Source organism: Coloeus monedula, assembly GCF_965178545.1.
Source record: "Coloeus monedula genome assembly, chromosome: 6".
NCBI lineage: Eukaryota > Metazoa > Chordata > Aves > Passeriformes > Corvidae > Coloeus > Coloeus monedula.
Window position 1 is genome coordinate 23,794,671 of NC_138786.1, and position 13,892 is coordinate 23,808,562.

Below are 13,892 nucleotides of genomic sequence, written 5' to 3' on the forward strand. Positions count from 1 at the left end.
CAGTGCTCTGGAAAGACCTGCATGTGGAGAAGGGCCCTGTGGAGCCTTATCTGGGCACCAAGAGTAGCTCCTGCATCTTGTGATTGTTTTTAGGGAGGGCTTTCTTCTCTTGCTGGTTGGCAGCTCATTTGGCAGAGCTGACACCATCTTGTTTAACCCACTTTGTTTCCAGGTGACCCCTGGTACAGGAGTCCACTGTTTTGAGAGTGAGCTGTGGAGACAGGACGGTCAAAGGAGATCCGTGACTCAGCTGGCCCTGGGTACCAGCAGGACACTGCAGCAGCTGTTCAAAGGAGACACTGAGAAAGCAAAGCCCAAAGTGAGCCAAATGCTTCTTCCACCTGTATTGCTCCTGAGGCGAGGCCCAAGAGGGAAAGAAGCCTTTAGTTCTAGATGCTTGTGCCGTAACATTGCTCTGACTGCTTTCACCTGGGATGGCAGCTGGTGCCTGCACCTTAGTTTTCCTTCTCACCTGCCTTTAATTTAAATGCAGCTGGTTTCTGCTGTAGCTAGGAGGTGGAGTGTTTTGAATGCTTCAGCAGCATGTGAAAACTCTGGCAAGCTCACTCTGAGGTGTACTTAGGTGAGGGATATGGATGCTACATCTCTCGTTACTGTCTTGAGACTTGTTACTGTCTTGTGCCTTGGAAGAGTTGTCTGATAATTTGCCCGGATGGTCTGGTGCTGTGCAAGTGTTGAGAAACCTTTCAAAGGCTGTAAATATTGATTGCACCATTGGTGTGAAAGAGCAAGTTTTCAAGCCTCCCAAGCCTTTGTCCTTTCTCCCAGTTGCTGGGCTCACTTTCCACTCACCAAAAAGCATTTTTCTGATAGAAAGCTCCTCCACGGTCCTAGCTTGAGCTCTGTGCAGACTGCTGTATCTTGCTAGCTGGTAGCCAGACATTAGAGCTGACCTAAGTAATCATTGATTATAAGCAGTAACTTTCCCCAGGTGAGTCAAAGGGAACAAAATTTTCCTGTTGGAGGAGCTCTCTTTGGCTTCTTGCAGCTAGGAGCTGCTTTCTGAGAGCCTTTAAACACCTAATTCCACCCAAAATACAGCTGTCTGTCCAGAGCAGCTGTCTTAGGAGCTATGCCACTGCTCATCTGGGAACCTTTTTGTGTGCTTGTGTGGCTCAAGAGACCAAGACAAATAATGCAGCTGAGAGTCTTTGTGCAGTTGTTTCCTTGTTGTGTTTTCCTGATGACAATGCTTACCTAATGAGTTGGGATGCTGCCTCCTCTAGATTCTTGTGGAATGCTGCAGTTAAAAGCTAAGTACTAGTAAAAGCTCCTGTTGTCAGTTGTAAGGCCAGAAGGCTTATATTAGTTCACACTCTTTGTCAAACTGTTTTACAAGTAGTGTTGGTCTTTTTCCCTGTCTCTCAGTTTCACTGTTTCTAGGCTGAAGCAAAACACTGAATTGTAGGTGTGCCATTTATTGAAATGCTGTACAAAAAAAAATGGAAGTTGAAATTACAAAAAAAAAAAAAGCACGGGGGAAGGCCAGGCAAAAGATAAGGCCAAGATCATTTTCAAGACCTATCCTTGCAGGATAGGGTTAGGGTTGGAAGGAATAGGCCCAGCAATGGGAACCCTTGGCTCCCACTGTCATGAGGAAACCTGAGTCAGACCCCTTCTTTATTTTTCAGGCTGGTAAAAAGTTGTATTTTGGCTTCTACAGACTATTGCATGACCAGGCTCAGAAAGACAGGCATATCAGCATGTGCAACATTTTGGGAACACTTCTATAACTGTGGGCTCGTGAGCAAGGCAAGGTCCCACCATTTATGTCAGCGACATCTAAAGTTTTGAGAGTGAGACAGATTTTTTGGTTTCATTTGAAACACTCCCAAAGGGCCAGGTTTTTCAGAAACAACTGAGTATTTCTTGCCTGAGGAGGCTTGAACACCCAGACTGAGACATTTGTACTGATGCATTCCCCAAACCACTGACCACTTCTGAAAACTTTGTGAAGCTGGTCTCTATACATCTGTTTGGGATATGGTTATGGTCCTGTTGCTGACACAAGAGTTTTGCTCCCAATTTCAAAGGAATTGTAGTTTCCCTTGGCATCCCTCCTTCTCTTGTGTTCAAGGCTCAGAATTGCTCCTTCGCTAATTGCCTGAGTCCTCCACAAGGGTATTCTCTGACAATACAGTGTTTTTACAACAGAAAACATAGTCTCACATTTTAATGACTGTATTAATAACTGGGAAAGCTAGGGAGAGATATTTGTTTGCTGACACACTGTGACAGTGAGCCAAAGAGCTTGATTTCTGCAGCTTTCACAGGGGTGGCATCCCATTTCTCCAGTTCTGGGAGATCTTTTGGGATTCATCCAGCGTTGTTGCAGAATCTCCAGAGTATTTTGTTCTGTCTGTGCCATGTAATAAGAACAATTGTCCCTGATCTAGACTGCATGAGCAGCCCCATACTTGCAATGTCCATTATGCCACACTGTTTTTGATTACTAGGTCTTTAAACTGCTGAATGAGAGGACGAAAGAGAAAAACAGTGGCAAGAATTGGGGGGAAAGCAGTGATGAAAAACATTTGCAAATGGGGAAGATGCCCTAGTAATGAAAGCTGGTATGAGTCCTTAAAAGCACCATCACCAGAAAATTCCAGCAAGAAATTCATACCCGCCTTCTCCCTAGTCAGTCCATTCTGATGTGCTGTAATTCTGCTGAGTGCCACGTGACACAAAATGGCTATAAGGTGCTCATACAATTGAGCCTTAGCTAAGGAAACAATTACCTCATCCCCATGTTTCTAACACTTGCTGGAATTGCTAATATTGATAGTCATGTTTACTTTGGACTGTTGAAAAGTTTTGAACATTTTTAACACTGAATTCTAGAAAAAAAGTCTGTCAGAGTTGCTCTATCATGAAAGATTGGTGGTCAGAAAATGTTTTGTGTTTGTTTGTTTGGGTTTTTTGTTGGCTTGTTTTGGTTTTTTTGTTTGTTTGTTTGTTTTAACACAGAGTGTAGAAGGGAAAAAGGAAAATGTAGCTCTTATGACAATTTTTTATTTTTGTTTTCTGGGAGAAGAATAGGACGGATGTATCTCTTTGCCTGGTGTTAACTTAGAGTTCTTCCTTATCTTGTGCAGCTGTTTGTTTGGCTGATTCTGCATGTTCTTAATTCCTTCCAGTTACTGGCTTTCTGTCATTAATAGGTGCCTTTCTGTTGTGCAGACAGAGGAAGCCCTTTTGAGGCCTTTAAGATTTATGTTGTTAATAGTATTTACATTTTGGCATCAGATCCTTGGTACTTGAAAATCTAGTAGCTACTTCTGTAGGGGTCAGCTCTGCCTTTACTCAGTTTTCTGCCGTGGACAGCCCTGTCGCTCAATAACAGCATGTTTTCCATGCAAGTCAGTTAAACTTTACTTCCATGTGTGGTGTGTGACTTTGCTGGCTTGCATGTTCCATGGAAATTTACTCATTGATAATTTTTAAAGTTGCTTTACTTTGACTTAGGCAGGTGGTGTATTTGCACTGTACTCTTCTATGGTAGCCTTTATTTAGAGGTTAAGTTCAGTGATTCGCAAAAATCAAACCTTTATTGTGGCTTATTTGTACCTGTGCACAGCTGGAGCTACCTCAGGCTCTAGGAGGAAGCAGTTAAGAGCAGCAGAAGGTTGGAGGACACTGAGGCGATGCAGAAATGATGTAACATGTGGGCAAGGAGACCTGACCTGCTAAGTGGGGAATATAAAGGAGGATTTGAGGGCAGAGGCTGGTTTCTTCCACGTCTCGGAAAATCAACTTTCTTTTCTCTTTGCACCTAGCAGTTTGATTTCATGTGCTGATCCCAAGATTCATTACTGTGAAGGACCAAAACCTTTGAACCACGTACTAGATGTTGGGAACTTGATGAAAATGCCGAGATGTGTGGTGTATAATGGCTTTGTTGCTGTGGTCAGGAGGATTCAGGTGGAGTAGCAGGCACTGGAATGGAATTTTGCAAGATTTAACTCTTCATTTCAAGGGGATAATGGAACAACATTGAATGTCCTTTTCTATAGCTGACTGTGGCTTTCTCTTTGGCCTTTATCACTTGATTATTGGGTTTTGTGTGCTTTTTCCTCTTGAAATACTCCTGCTAAGCCTTTTAAAATTATTGTGTGTTTCAAGAAAAACAATCAGGACTTAAGAGACATTTTTTTGGGAGTGGGGGAATCTGGAGTTTGTTTAAAGAAAGGGGATCTGAAGAAGATAAAACAGAGATATCAGTTATGCGGAACTAATGATGCATTCCAAAGGAGAGTTGAAGAGCTATACAACTCCACGAAGTGCCCCATTCTGTAATAGCTTTTTCACTGGGAATTCTTCTGAAGGACCAGAATCACACACACATGTATTATACATAAAACTCTCTAATACACAAAAGTATATTTGGATCTAGCACTGCATGAGGAAGCCCATGGCATTCTCAAGGAGCAAGCAAACAACACTAAATTCCCTAGGCAGGAATCAAAGCCTTTCCAAACTAACCTCATTACCAGCAGACGTTTGAATTGCTGTAATAATCACACACCCCTGCTGAACATACAGCGTGTGCTGCCTTGAATGTCTGTTTTCTTCCTACCCTTGGATGCTCCTGTAATTCTGGGAGCATCCTGCCCAAAACTGTCAACATGCCTTCTCAGGTGAATCTGGGGAAAAAGCTACAAGAGACAGATGAGACCCTTTAAAAAGTATGATAGAAAACTGCCAGATTGTCAGAGCTAATAGAGTGACAGCTTGAGTGCGAAAACCCAAGTGCTGTGCTGCAGTATCCCAGGGATCAGCCAGCCCTTTATTCAAGGAAAGAGGAGAGAGCAGCAATAGTAAACCTAAATTAACAATTCAGGCTGACAGAAAGCATCCTTTTGAGTCAAACAAGAAAGAATAACTTGAAAAACAGTTAGACTGACTCATTTATGCACTACAGATATTTCAAACTCAAGAAAAACTGAGGAAGTAGTCATGGTTGTTAAACAATTATTTAAAATTATTTGAAGTAGCTATTAATATTGCAAATGCTTCTGTTAGGCAATCTGCTTCCTTGGGGCAGGTAATTTAATCCTATTGCTCAGAAGTGCAGTTGGTTTCTTCTTCCAATAGGTTTAGGGCACAGAGGGCATTTGAATTAATGAGTGGCAGACGTAGTAGGGAAATACTCTATTATCTTTAGCCTTTGGTAGGTCTGCGTAATTAGTGAAACATTTAAAAGAGATATATTTCACTTCCATGCAATTTCAAAATAATTGTTTCATCTGGTAGGCTTCCCATGTGTGTTGACTGATAACACATGGGTAATACACGAAACATCTTCCTTGGAAGCACCTGCACTAAAGTGGTTCTGAGCTGGTGAGTTGAAGGCCCCATGATTAGGTATATTTAAAAACTTCACAAAACAGTACCTGCAGCACTTGTTCATTTAAAGGGGGAGGCATTTGGCCTCTTTGGGGCAATTTTTGGGTGGCAGCTAAGAATTCCTTGTGCTTAATTTACATCAGAATCCCTAAATCTCCTCCCCATGAAAATGAGAAGCATCAGTAGACTGTCAAATTTGCTTTTAAGGATGAACTTTACAGGCTGTAAAAGAAATAAATTTTGTGGAAAAACAGGAGAATGAGAAAGGAAGAAACAGTGATCTCCACACTGAAGGAATAAGCTTGAGATTGAAGATGTTCTCTTCCCTGTTCATTCACTGGCTTCCTGCCTGATCTTTACCACCAAAATCTCTCTGGATTTCTGCTTCCCATCTGTAACAGGGGAAATGCTATTATTTTTTTTTCCTGCTTTTTATTTGTTTAGTCAGCTAGCTTTTTGGGCAGGGAGCTCTTTTATGCTGCACAAAGTAAGAAGCTTGGTTCTGTGGGACCTCAAGGGACTCTTGTGATATGAACAGTAACAAAGGGGCAGGAAGATGAACAAAGGCATGTTTTGGCAAAGATGGCCAGTAGTTCACATATTTTTCTTTTTTTTTCTTTCCCTTTCTTTCTTTCTTTCTTTTGTTGGGGGAGGGAACAAATTCCTTTGTCTTAGTTGCCAGGGAAATTAAAGCATTTCTGAAATGTAGCTTTGAACAGTTTGTCACAGTTCAGCATGGTGCTCAGTAGGCCTCGTGGCTTCTCTGTAATAGGATCCCCTGTTGCAGTGGTTACCATGAATATGATTGCCATTCTTGTTATTGGTCACAGATCAGGTAGTTTTTCCATTTCAGGGTATGGGAAAAAAATCTGTATTATTTTATTGGCATTGAATAGTAATTGTGAGTTTTAACAGTTGAGCAGCCAGCAGTGTTGGTGGGGAAACACCTGGAGGACAACACAGTCCCCAGTCACAGCCAGCACGGCTTCATGAGGGGAAACTGTTGCTCGTCAAACCCGATTTCTTTTTACAATACAGTAACCAACCTAGCTGATCTAGGAAAGCCAGTAGATGAATCTCTTTGGACTTCAGCAGAGCTTTTGGTACTGTCTCTCACAGTATCCTTCTGGACAAAACATCCAGCACACAGCTGGATAAAACACATCATGGGATGGGCGAGCAACTGGCTCTCACAGGTCAGGCACAAAGGCTTATAGGGAATGAGATGACATCAGACTGGCATTTGGTCACCAATGGGGGTCCACAGGGCTCCATCTCTGGCCCAGTTCTCCTCAACATCTTCAGTAACAACTTGGATGCAGGACTCAAAGGAATACTAAGTAAGTCTGCCAACAGCACTAAAGTAAGAGGAGCTGTCAACTCCCTTGAAGGCAGAGAGGCCCTGCAGAGAGACCTTGACAAATCAGAGGGCTGGGCATTCACCAATCATTTGAAGTTTAACAAGGCAAAGTGCTGGATTCTGCACCTGGGATGGAGCAACCCTGGATTTGTGGACAGACTGAGGAACAAGAGGCTGGAGAGCAGAGCCACAGGAAAGGGACATGGGGGTCCTGGTTGACAGAAAGTGGATTATGAGTCAGCAGTGCCCTGGCAGCCAGGAGGGCCAAGCATGTCCTGGGGGGGGGCATCAGGCACAGCATGGCCAGCTGGGCAAGGGAGGGGATTGTCCCCTCTGCTCTGCACTGGGGCGGCCTCACCTCGAGTGCTGGGGGCTGTTTTGGGCACCACAATGTAAGAAAGACTTAAAGGTATTAGAGAGTGTCCAAAGGAGGCCCATGAGGATGATGAAGGGTCTGGAGGGGAAGCCATATGAGGAGTGGCTGAGGTCACTTGGTCTGTTAAGCCTGGAGAAGAGACTGAGGGGAAACCTCATTCCTCACAAGGGTAAGTGGAGGGACAGGCACTGATCTCTTCTCTCTTGTGGCCAGGGATAGAACCCAAGGACACAGCATGAAGCTGAGCCAGGGGAGGTTTAGGTAGAATATTAGGAAAAGGCTTCTTCCCCCAGAGGGTGGTTGGGCACTGGAACAGGCTCCCCAGGGAAGTGGTCACAGCACAAACCTGACAGAGTTCAAGGTGCATTTGGACAACACTCTCAGGCACATGATTTGACTCTTGAGGTGTCCTGCATGGGGCCAGGAGTTGAACTCCATGATCTTGATGGGTGCCTTCCAACTCAGCATATTCTATTATTAATATTATATTCAATAGGGCAGAGGTGGTGGATTTGGCCGGTGTCTGATCATGTCAGACCCTTAAATCAATTTGATGTGCACCTAGATGTGTGCTGGCTGTTCCCCACGGCATGTTGAATAACTCCCCCACACACTTAGATATCTAAACTCACGTTTCAGAGGTGAGTCAGATCAGCCTGAGGCATTGGATGTTGTGACCTACATTCTCCCAGGGCATAATTTCTGTGGGAAGAAGATATTAGAATAGATTACTCTTAGAAGATAGAGATGTACCTTTAATTTTCAGACATTGTGACAATACTGTTTTCAGCAGGGCAAAATGCATTTTTGCATAGTCTGGTCTGTAACTGGAGCTGCATCTGGTGCTCCTGGGAATGCCAAACCTCACATCTGATCTGAAATGCCAATGAGCCCATATGAAGCTGCTAATGTTTGTGTGAGGTTTTTAGTCCTCATTACCAACCTGATAGAAAGATAATTCCTCAGCTGCTGCTCCAACCTGTGGGATTTTACCCACTTAATTAATTTTCTTTCTTGTTAAAAGAGATCTCTTTTTATGCACAAGGAGCTGTGTTTGACTTGCTTTTCAGAGACTCTTCTCATGTCTGTATCAAAGGCACAGAGGCCCCAGAAATTGGAGGGTGAGCCCTAGGGGCAACATGGTTGTGGAGGCTGAGCTTGGAAGCGCTGCCTTGTGTGCTAAGGGCTTCTGGAGGGGACTTAAGTATGCACAGTGGAGGGGATCCTGGTTCCTTCCCTTCTCCCCCCTTTTGTCACCACTCAGCAATAAAATGGAAGCTTGTGACATGACCAAAGGATAACAAACCGATTGCTGAATGGCTGCTGAGAGCTTAAAATGCCAGCCTACACCACCCTCCCCAACCTTTCAGCATGTCAGCAAAGCCGTCTATGTAAATAAATACACATATCAAACAATAAGCAGATGCCTTTTTAACATGCACTGTTTCAGGCTGAGATACTCAGCTCTGGTGCAGCTCATCTCAACATCTGTCAAGCTAATGCCAACTTCACAGCTCCCTTTCACTTGTATTTAATGCACAAAGATTTGTGTTGTGTTAAGTAATGAGGAATTGGCTTCGTTTACATCAGTTTTGGTGTTATTTCTGATGCATAAAATGTTAAATGGGAATGCTCTGTGTTCCTCCTGATCTCTGTGTCAGTATGTAGTGCAAACTCTTATTGCTTATGCTTGATTAAATGGCTTTATACTTCCATGTGTGTGATTGTACAAATATACAAAGAGGAAAAAAAGGTAATTTGCAAAATATACCACCACTGGGGCCCCAAAGCATAGAAGCATTGAGGTGGGGAAGAAGTTGTGACGAGGGTTGGATTTTAAAAAAAGAAATTTTTAAAAGATAAATTCCAGCAGAGTCACTTGTGCCCCTTAAATCAAACCCAGGAGCTGCAGAGTCTAAAGTCCCAAGGGTGTGGGGCTCAGTGCAGTGCTGTGGGAGCAGCACCCGTGAGCTGCTGGTCTGGGTCAGGTCATGTCTAATCCGGGGTCTTGTCTCTGACAGCAGCCAGCACTGATTAGAGAGAATGTAAGACTGGGGCAGCAACCAGGAGAAATTCCACGTTAAGCTTTTGTTTATTTTTGTTTTCATATTAAAAATGTATTGAGCCCAGATGATCTGTAGTCCACTGGGCCTACTCCTCTACTGAAAATTCACCTGCAGGCTAGAGGAGTGTTGGATCCTCTAGTGCTGCTATCCATCTCTGTCCCTCTGCTTCAAGCTTGGAGAAGAAGCCTGCTTTTTATTTTCTTTATTCACATTTCTCACAAGCTACTGCTTTTGCTCTGGTGAGATACTAAGGAATGACATTTTTTTAGAAACAAACCAGACAGACTCTTTATGCATGCAACAAGTCTTTAAGACAGCTTTCTGTCAGACTTTTCTGGAGTCCGCTGAGAGAAAGGGGAATATTCCTGCTGCTTGAGACACTTTCAATTGGATTACATGTAAACAAAGCAGGGGGGAGAGGAGAGGCACGGTCCTCCACTGGAGAGGAGGATTTCTATGACCTGATATATCTTGTGTTTCTTAATGTTCCTTGAATAGAGATGACTGAAATCTCTCATCTGAGCAAGCACACACAGGAAAAAAAATACATTATTAGTGGCCCTAAATATATTAGAGCCCTCTGCTTCTGATCACAGTGGTACATCAGCTGGAATAGTAATAGGGCATGAATGGGGTTTGCCTACATGGACAGGACTGTTCTTCCATAATGGAAAGGGAAAATTGCTACTAAAGATGCCATTGAATCAAATTTTAGATGACTCTCTGTATGCCTGCCTGTGACACTTTCCATGTTGTGGTTTCGGGTCACTTTACAAGCCTGAATAACCTCTCTTTTTCCCCTCACTGTCTTCAAAGGCTGGGAGTTAATATGCAATACCTTGTGTCTGACAGGACTAGGACTGTGTTCAGTAGGATATGTTTTTATTAGGCAGCAAGCACTTTGTGCAAAAGTGTACGGACATAATGCATTTTCTACATACAAGCACTTGCGCCTCTCAAATACTTGTCCTTCTGCTTCAAAGAAACCAGGATATGGCTGGTATATGTGTATTTGAAATGCCAGGTTGTGCAGACCAGAGAACAGGCTTGTAAGCAAGCACCCATGGGAGGATGAGCCACAGCTGAAAGTGCTGAAAGAGTCCAATGGAGATGCAGGCATGGAGAGCATCTGCCCAAGTACCACTTGGCGGGCCCCTGCTCTGCTCACTAGACCATGCTACCCCCCTACTGCACGTAAGATGAGTGTCCAGGCTGCAGGGCACTCCTCACCAGGGCCCCTATGTTCCCACTGAACCCTCTCTCTCACCCTGGGGGGATGTGAAGTAACACCTCTGTGCTGGGGAGCAGGGAGCTGCTGACAGAGGGCTGATACCCTGTGCGTGGGAGGAATTTCCTTTCGTGTGGTCTGGTGTGACATAAGCACTTTCCAGCTGGCTTGTAGGTGCCTTTGTAATCCCTGGGTTGACAAATGGCAGTTCAGCTCAGTATGGCTGTCATCTTCAGACAGCATGACAGAGAGGGGGAGCTTGACATGTCCTGCTGCAGGCCTGTCTCCGTGTCTTATGGGGCTGCTGGGTGGAGTTGCTGTGAAAAGACCTTCTCTCCCAGATTTTCATCGTGATCCTGAAGGAGGTGCTAAGCATTGGGTGATGCAGAGGGGTCAGAGATGCTACCTGACGTTTCATATGGACAGCTGGCATTGACCCTGAGGTGCTGGTGTGGCTGGGAGGGCAGAGGATTTGGCCTTCAAAAGAAAGCAAAGCAGCAAGGTAGACTGGAGAGGAGAGAATTAATATCATGAAATGGATTTACATGGCGCCGTCTTCATATCTGAGCTGGAGCTGTCAGGGAGAATGAGATCCAGACTCGCTGCTGTTCTCCAGAGAGGAGCTGTTATGGAGTGATCACTCAGTTAAAGAGGTGGCTCCACGTCTGTGCCCCGTGTCTGGCTGATTTCTGCAAGCAGAAAACAGACACAATCTGGCATGATCCCTTCTCCTCTCCCACTGCCTTTTGTGCCTTTCTGCAGGCTCTGATTTACCTTCTTTTGCTTGCCTTATTGTTTTCACCCCTGGAGCACCTGTTGGTATCTTCCTTCCACCCTTATCTGCTTCTCAGCTCCATCACCTTGCCCTCTTTTTCATCCTCAATCATTTCTGGCTCCCTCCATTCAGAATAAGTTGTACTTTGACATCTATGCAGTAGATGAACAGGTGTGTGCCTGTCTGTTGCATACAATACAGAAAGGGGTGAGTGTGTGTGTGTTAAACATTTAACTACCTGTGTTTTTTCACACCCTACTCCATCCTCTGCTCTGGCACTTGCCTTTTGGGGATGCACAGCACCTTTTCCTGGGCGTGACTCTCTTCTGCTGTGGAGAGGAGCAAGAGGGGAAGATGCAGAGCAACTCTGTTGCTTCTTTCTTATTCTGCTGGAAATAGTCCTGTGCTCCTCCTGCCTTCCAGTCAAAGCCCTTTTCTGGTCAGCCTAATGAACTAGAAAGTAAGGAGGAAGATTTTGCCTTTAGTCCGGACCTTGACAGGGTCTGCAGGGACACTGAGAGGTGCTTCCCCTCACTTCCTTCAGGTGCACAAGAAGGAGTTGGTCTTTACCCAAGCAGGAGGAAGTAAAACAAGGTGGCAGTCTTCTCCTCAGGCCCAGAATGTGCCTTATGTATTCTCCTTGCTGTTTCTGACAGGTTGACCAGCCTCAATCACAGCGCTAGAGACCCGAAGCAAGGATCCTGACCGATGCGTGTCCAGTGCAGCCTGACTTTTTGAGGAGAACAAGTATTTCCCTGAAAGTCTGTCCCTTCGAAGCAGCACACAGGTAAGGCAGACAGTGCTCCTGATGCTCAGGCTCAGCTGCACTGGAATGAGCAAAGGACTTTTCCCATTCATTTGGCTCAAGAGGGGCTTTGTCACCACTGCCTGCCATGTCTGCAGGGGTGAAACATTACAATGTATTTACAGCATGGGGAACATTTCTCAGCAAAAATGTACTTTTAGAGGATAAAGTCTGCTCATAAGGTTGAAATAAATATAGGTTAAAAGCGTGGGAGGAGTATGCTAAAAAAAGAAAATTGTTACATACAAGCTATTAATAAGGCAATATTTTGATCCTGTGTTCTAAAGTAATTTTATATTGGAAGTACCTTAATTTAAACAGAAAACTTCTTCAGACAAAGGAATAAAGAGATATATCTTGCGGAGAAGGGGTTAAGTAAGAAATTAATTTAATAATGTAGTTTTCAACTAGGAAAGATATATCAGGTCATCTGTAAGTGAAAAAAACAAACAAAAAGCCTTGCAGTTCTAATTGCTATGACTCATGGAAACCAGATCTAGAAAAAATGAGGCCCTTTAGTCCAAACTCTTAATCCCCTACTAGTATGTAACATCGTTCCCAGCAGTGTTTACCAGTCCTGATTTAAATGATGGGATTTTCCCTTGTCCCCTTGGGATACTATTGCACAGACTAATAGAATTAATCTGCTTACTTCTCTTTCAACCCCTGACCACTGCAGATGCAATTAGTAGTACGTGATGGGAGGATTCTGTTTCCTATGCTGTATTAGGGAAGCTTAGGGCTGTATTGTGTTAAACCAGACATCAGTTGCAAGTGTGTTTGCCTGAGTGTGGCTTATCTGTCAGTACTCATTACAGCCCCAGAAACGTCTCTGAACTGCATTTCTCAGACTTAGGAGCTTTGCTACAATGGTAATTCAGGATCTGATAAGGCACAGACTAATGTATTTGAATGCCTGTGAGAAAGATTGTATGATTGGAAACTAAAGTGAAATGCAAAGTCATATGCTGCCAGTGCTAGAGACTTGCAGAGGCAATTTACTTCTGTGCTTCTGGAGCATTCTCTGGTCTCTTTGGTTTTTTTCTCAGACAGTTTGGTAGGATGAAATACCTTTTTGCTCTGTGTGATGCTGCTGGAGGTACCGCTGCACCTTTCCATCTGTGAATTTCAGGCTTGTCTTAGCTGAATGCTGTGGGCTTCTGCTAATGTTTACTGAAAGACTCCAATCAAATAACCAGATAAATACAAAGTCAAATAGATTTGAGCTGGAAAATTATAACTGGTTGTATTTAGTTAACACAAAGTAGAGTATCTTTCTGTGCATTTTAGCTGGTTTGCTTCTCAAATTTGAAAAGTTTTATCAGGGAGAATAGTTAATTTCTAAAGCAGATGAATGGAGTTTCAGCTGGGTTACACCTGGAGAGTACAGCAACAGCTGAGCTGTACAAACTCCTTGTGTGGACACGTGGATTCATCCACTTCCAAAGTGAATTTAAAACAACGTCCTAATACAGACAGCAACTGCAATATATTGCTATTGTAGGTTTGAATGAGGCTTCAATGTGAAATAGAGCCTGGGGGTCCTGAAAAACTGGGCATGTGCCAGCCTTCCACATGGGCTCTGTCCTCTGGCACTAAAGGAGGAGGTTACAATCCTGTTCCTCCTCCCGCCCAGTAAGTCCTGGCTCTAATGTGCCATAACTTTTCTGGAGTATTTCCTCAAACAGAAAGCCTAAATATAATCTTAGCCACTGGTCCAGTCTTTTTTTATCAAGATAAGTTAATTAAGCTTATTAAAATTTGACTAAGTTGACTGTTTGTCAAATCCGAAATTCTTAAACACTGAAGATTGCAAAGCTTTGATGTGCTCAGTGAGTCCTGTGCTAATTTTCCCATTGTTTTTAATCACTGGAAACTCTTTTCCAGTTTGGTGCTTGGCTGCTTCATGTGGTTT

General features: G+C 43.8%; 1 protein-coding gene across 3 annotated transcripts in view; it reads left to right on the top strand.

Annotated features, from left to right (window-relative positions):
• Positions 1–13,892, top strand: part of TSPAN18 (tetraspanin 18) — a 119,862-nt gene that overhangs the window by 50,137 nt on the left and 55,833 nt on the right. For all 3 annotated transcript variants that reach the window (XM_082283173.1, XM_082283175.1, XM_082283174.1), the window contains exon 2: positions 11,829–11,959. The gene's annotated coding sequence lies outside the window, so the exon portion shown is untranslated. The remainder of the gene's footprint in view (positions 1–11,828; positions 11,960–13,892) is intronic.